Consider the following 6,830-nt stretch of genomic DNA (forward strand, 5'->3'; position numbering starts at 1 on the left):
TACCCAGATCAGCCCAAGGAGGAGGTTGGTCCCCGGTGTTGCTGCCTACTCCGAGATCTCTACTTATAGCGGTGGGGAAGGTGACTTCGATGGTGACGTGTCTAGTGATGTCACGTGGGTGCCCACAAGAGAGGAAGAGGAGGGGAGTTCAGAGGGACACATGGACCAGCAGATAGGGAGGAGAAGCAGGAATAACTAACATTGCACAGGAGGAACAAAGCAGACTGCTAATGTATCAGGAGCGAGTCATCGACCATGTACGGTCACATCTGGCGCTCCCAGGACGCCGGCACATGGCTCCGCAGTGTGGACTTTTTTTAACGTGTCCGCTGCTGACAATAGTGTTGCCATCTGCAATCTTTGCAGTCAACACATTAGTCGCGGTAAGCCCAACACTCACCTAGGGACGACCGCCTTAAGAAGGCACATGAGCAGCCATCACCGAGCCCAGTGGGAGCAACGGAACACACAAAGCCACACTCCAGGCTCTCACCGTCCAGCCTCGTCTTCTACTTCTCCTTCTCCTCTCTCCTCACAATTGTCCTCCACTCCACCATCCATCACGCCAAGCTCACGTTTTTCTGCAAAAAGGCAGGCTTCCGTGGGCCTAATGTCCGAGCGTAAAAAAATGATGACGCCGGATAACCCTCTTGCCCAACGGTTGACGGCTGGCTTGTCAGAACTGATAGCCCGCCAACTACTGCCATATAAACTGGTGGACTCGGAGGCTTTTCGAAAATTTGTGGCCATTGGAACACCACAATGGAAGGTCCCAGGAAGGAAGTATTTCTCAGAGAAGGGCATCCCAGAGCTATATGGCCATGTTCAGCGGCAAGTGAATGTATATCTGGCACACAGTGTCGGTGCCAAGATACATCTGACCACAGACACGTGGTCTAGCAAACACAGGCAGGGAAGGTATATCACTTTTACTGCCCACTGGGTGAACCTTCTGACGGCCGTCAAGCATGTAACCCGTGGCACCCGTGTAGATTTGGTTTTACCGCCACGGATTGCATGCAGGCCTGGCTCTTCTCCTCCTCCTCCTCCATCCTCCTCCCTCTCCTCCTTGGCTGACTCCTCCTTTTCCACTGCTAGCGTCTCTCCCGCTGCGCCGCCCAAGCTCCCCAGAACCTATTCGACATGCCAGGTGAGATGTTGCCATGCCGTGCTGCGTCTGTTGTGCCTGGAAGCCAAGAGCCACACTGGCCCGGCACTCCTTTCAGCTTTGCGTTCACAGGCAGATCAGTGGCTAACACCGCTCAATTTGACAGTTGGTAAAGTGGTGTGTGACAATGGTGCCAATCTGCTTAGCGCATTGAAACAGGGCAAAATTACGCATGTGCCATGCATGGCACACGTCTTAAACTTGGTCGTGCAGCGATTCGTTGTCAAATACCCTGGGGTCCAGGACACCTTGCGGCAGGCAAGGAAAATCTCGCCCCATTTCAGAAGATCTTACACGGCCATGGCTCGCCTTGCTGACATTCAGCGGCGACACAATCTGCCGGTCAGACGTCTTATTTGCGATTGCCCGACGCGATGGAACTCAACCTTCTATATGCTTGATAGGCTGCTCCAGCAGAAACGTGCAGTTAACGTCTACCTGTATGAACTCTGCGGCAGAACAGGTTCTGGGGAGCTGTTTTTTTTTTCACCGTGCCAGTGGCTGCTCATGCGCGACGCATGCAGACTTCTGTTGCCATTTGAGGAGATCACCAAACTGGTCAGTCGCAGCCATGGCGCCATCAGTGACATGGTACCTTATGCCTTCTTTATGGAGCGTGCATTGCGTCATGTCATTGATCAAGCTGTGGAGGAGCAGGAGCGGGAAGAGGAGGAAGTCGCAATGCTGGATGAATTCCCAGGAGGAGCTACTCTATCTGAGACAAGTGAATAACAGGAGTCTGAAGAGGAGTCAGAGGAGGATGTTGCCGGGGCGGATGAGGAGGAGCAAGAAGAGCATGCTTTAAACCTTTCTGGGATCCCTGTTGTTGTGCGTGGATGGGGAGAGGAGAATGAAGAGGACGACATTATCCTGGATGATGAGTAGGAGCCAGGCCACCACACCGCTTCCTGTTTAGTGCAAATGGGGGCCTTCATGCTCCAGTGTTTTAATAGGGACCCCCTTATAAAAAGCATAAGGGTCAAGGACCAGTACTGGATGACAACGTACTTAGACCCCCGGTACAAACACAAAATGGCGGAAATGTTACCGCCGTCACAGAGGGCTGGCAGAATACAGCACTTCCAGGCCTTGCTTCGAGAAATGCTGCATTCTGCTTTTGTGTGCGCTGGCAGAGGAGCAATTCCCAATCCCAGAGAAGGAGTTGCGGGTACCAATCCAACAGCGCCTGCAAGAAGAGGCCGGTTTGAAGATGTGTTGGTGACTTCGGATATGAGGTCATTCTTTCAGCCGAACCCATCGACAGGTGTCATCCGGATCCAGCATCAGGGAACGCCTAGACCGTCAGGTGTCCGACTACATCGGGTTAACGGCCGATGTGGACGCTCTGAGGAGTGATGAACCCCTGGACTACTGGGTGGGCAGGCTTGACCTCTGGCAAGAGCTTGCCCAATTTGCAATTGAACTGTTGGCTTGCCCCTCGTCCAGTGTCCTGTCCGAAAGGACGTTCAGCGCAGCAGGGGGGATCGTGACCGATAAGCGTACACGCCTAGCTCACGACAGTGTTAACTACCTCACATTTCTGAAAATGAATGAGGCATGGATCTCAGAGGAATTCAACACATGTGACCAGTAGACCATGTATATGTCTATAAACGATTTTTTTAATCGAACACACAGACCTTCTTTCTTCATTTGGCTCACTTCCTTGTCCAAAAAAAGCACACCGTACTATATGCCCGTACCCTCCTGTTTGAAGAGGTTGAGCGGTGTCATATTTCTACTGGGGCTGCTTATTATGAGGGGCTCCCACCATCCCTGTGCTGTGCTGACTTCCTCCTGGGGCTGCTTATTATGAGGGGCTCCCACCATCCCTGTGCTGTGCTGACTTCCTCCTGGAGCTGTACCTCTGCTGTGCATATTATGAGGGGCTCCCACCATCCCTGTGCTATGCTCATTATGAGGGGCTCCCACCATCCCTGTGCTGTGCTGACTTCCTCCTGGGGCTGCTTATTATGAGGGGCTCCCACCATCCCTGTGCTGTGCTGATTTCCTCCTGGGGCTGTACCTCTGCTGTGCATATTATGAGGGGCTCCCACCATCCCTGTGCTATGCTCATTATGAGGGGCTCCCACCATCCCTGTGCTGTGCTGACTTCCTCCTGGGGCTGCTTATTATGAGGGGCTCCCACCATCCCTGTGCTATGCTGACATCCTCCTGGGGCTGCTTATTATGAGGGGCTCCCACCATCCCTGTGCTATGCTGACATCCTCCTGGGGCTGCTTATTATGAGGGGCTCCCACCATCCCTGTGCTATGCTGACATCCTCCTGGGGCTGCTTATTATGTGGGGCTCCCACCATCCCTGTGCTGTGCTGACTTCCTCCTGAGGCTGTACCTCTGCTGTGCATATTATGAGGGGCTCCCACCATCCCTGTGCTATGCTCATTATGAGGGGCTCCCACCATCCCTGTGCTGTGCTGACTTCCTCCTGGGGCTGCTTATTATGAGGGGCTCCCACCATCCCTGTGCTATGCTGACATCCTCTTGGGGTTGCTTATTATGAGGGGCTCCCACCATCCCTGTGCTGTGCTGACATCTTCCTGGGGCTGCTTATTATGAGGGGCTCCCACCATCCCTGTGCTGTGCTGACTTCCTCCTGGGGCTGTACCTCTGCTGTGCAGATTATGAGGGGCTCCCACCATCCCTGTGCTGTGCTGACTTACTCCTGGGGCTGCTTACGGTGCAGGTGTCAGTGCTGTATATCACGGTGCTGGTGTCAGTGCTGTATATCACGGTGCTGGTGTGAGTGCTTTATGTCAAGCTGCTGATGTCAGTGCTTTCTATCACGGTGCTGGTGTCAGTGCTGTATATCATGGTGCTGGTGTCAGTGCTTTATGTCACGCTGCTGATGTCAGTGCTCTCTATCACGGTGCTGGTGTCAGATCACTCTATCACGGTGCAGGTGTCATTGTTGTATGTCACGCTGCTGATGTCAGTGCTCTCTATCACGGTGCTGGTGTCAGATCACTCTATCATGGTGCAAGTGTCATTGCTGTATGTCACGCTGCTGATGTCAGTGCACATAACTGCAACTAGCAAGCACTGTCCATTCCTAACAAATGGAAGTGAAGCAGAAAAGGTAAGGTTCAGGAGCTCATGAAGGACATTACAAGAAGACAGAAAACACAGTTATCCCTTGTTCACATTGAACGAGGCTTTGAAATTGCACGATTTCAAAGCCGCATATCAGTGCGACTTTGGCTGCGACTGGGAAAACATCTGTGCGGCTTCATGCAAAAATGTTTATTGAAGTCACACCCGAAATTCACAGCCCTGCAAAGTCGGCGTCACACTGATTGGAACGGTGCCATTGCCAGCAACAAGCTGCAACATGTCATGCAATTTGACAGAAAACTCCAACCCACAGCCACTGTGGTGGATAGCTGTGTGCATGGGCTTTCTGTTAATGTTGGGGGCGCGAGTGCTGCCACCTGTTCTGCCGAAAACTCTAAAACTCTGGATAGCTGTGTGAACAGGCCACGCACGCGCACCTGCAGAAGAGACAACTCCTCCACATCTGCGACCGGAAGTGATGCGGTTGGAGTTTATGGTAGAACAATGATCATTTGTCAGCCCAGGCAGTTGAGCACCGAGCAGGCACTGGGGGGGACTGATTCTTTGAGTCGTATGTGTCAGCGGCTGTGTGCCATTTTCCTGGAGCCTCTCAGGAGGGGATAGGTGTCATGGCTACATTACTTTTATGCAGCTCACACAGGTGTCTCTTGGCTTTAACCTCTTCAATACTGGACACCTTTACCCCCTTCCTGCCCAGACCAATTTTCAGCAATGTCGAACTTTAAAATGACAATTGAGCACTCATGCAACACTGTACTCATTTGAATGTGTTTTATCACAAACAATCCAAATGAATTTGAAGTGCAGACTGCAGCTTTAGCCCTGATTCACACTGGTGCAATTTGATATGTCAAATCGGCGGCAATTGCCGGCAATGGCACCTTCCTAATCGTAGCAACGGCGCATTTGCAGCACGGCACCGATTTCAAAAAGTAGTTTCTGTACTACTTTTTGTGATTTCAGGTTGTGATTTCCATTGACATCTGTGCAGAAACCCACTCAGATGTCTGTGAAATCGCAGCTGAAAACGGGACTGACATGCGGGAGTGAAATTGTGCAATTTCAGCTGAACTTGCCCGGCTTCATTCACGCAGCTCAGTGTGAACCTGGGCTTAATTCAAGGGGTTGAACATAAATATCAAGTACAAATGTTAGGTACTGCAACCATTTTTATACACAGTCCCCCCATTTTCAGGGGCTCAAATGTAATTGGACAAATGAATATAATCATAAATATTTTGTTGAGAATCCTTTACTTGCAATGACTGCCTGAAGTCTTGAACCCATGGACCATTACCAAAGACTAGGTTTCCTCCTTTCTGATGCTTTGCCAGGCTCTAACTGCAGCTGTCTTCAGTTCTTTGTTTGTGGGTCTTTCTGCCTTTAGTTTTGTCTTCAGCAAGTAAAAAAGCATGCTCATTTGGGTTGAGATCAGGCGACTGAATCAGCCATTGCAGAATATTCCACTTCTTTTCCTTCAAAAGCTTCTGGGTTGCTTTTGCACTGTGTTTTGGATAGTGTCCATCTGTACTGTGAAGCGCTTCCAATCAAGTTTGCTGCATTTGGCTGAATCTGGGCTGACTGTTTATTTCTGAACACTGCAGAATTCATCCAGGTGCTTCTGTCTTCTGTCACATTATTAATAAACACCAATGACCCAGTGCCACTGGAAGCCATGCATGCCCATGCCATCACACTGCCTCCACCATGTTTTACAGATGACATTGTGTGCTTTGGATTATGAGCTCCTCCAAGCCTTCTCCACACTTTTTTCTTCCCATCATTCTGGTACAGATTATTCTGAGGCCGTGTACACACGGGCGGACTGTTCGCCCAACTTTGTCCGCTGAACAGTGTTTGGGCGGACAGTCCGCTCGTGTGTGGGCTTTCAGCGGACAGTTTCAGCGGACAGTTGGACGGACAAGGTTTTTCGGAAATTCCGAAAAACTGTCCGCTGAAACCTTGTTTGAGCGAACAGTCCACCCGTGTGTAGGCTTGTTCGTCAAACAAAGTTGCGCGCATGCTCAGAAAGGATTTTCACGCCGAAAGCTATAATGCCGTGTATAGGACGTCGTATTTTTCGTCCCGTCGTACGTGCCGTTCACGTCATCGCGCACGGTTTCAGCAAACTGTTCGTTCGTCGTGTGTGGCCATGTCCGTCCATGCTAATTTTGAGCGGACTGTTTGCCGAAACTGTTGGATGGACAAAGTTGGGCGAACAGTCCGCGCGTGTGTATGCGGCCTTAGTTTCATCCCTCCAAATAATGCTTTTCCAGAACTGGTCTGGCGTTTTTAGATGTTTTTTTTTAAAGTCTAATCTGGCTTTCCTATTCTTCAGGCTTTTGAATGGTTTTCACCTTGTGGCGAACCCTCTGTATTTGCTCCTGTGAAGTCTCCTCTTGATTGTAGACTTTGACAATGATATGCTCACCTCCTGGACAGTATCCTTCACTTGTCTGGATGTTGTGAATGGGTTTTTCTTCAGCACAGAGAGGATCCTGCGACCATCCACCACTGTTGTCTTCCATGGACGTCCAGGCCTTTTTATGTTGCCAAGCTCACCAGTG

Source organism: Lithobates pipiens, unplaced genomic scaffold (genome assembly GCF_037356315.1).
Source record: "Lithobates pipiens isolate NorthernLeopardFrog02 unplaced genomic scaffold, aLitPip1_a1.2 Scaffold_18, whole genome shotgun sequence".
Classification (NCBI taxonomy): Eukaryota; Metazoa; Chordata; class Amphibia; order Anura; family Ranidae; genus Lithobates; species Lithobates pipiens.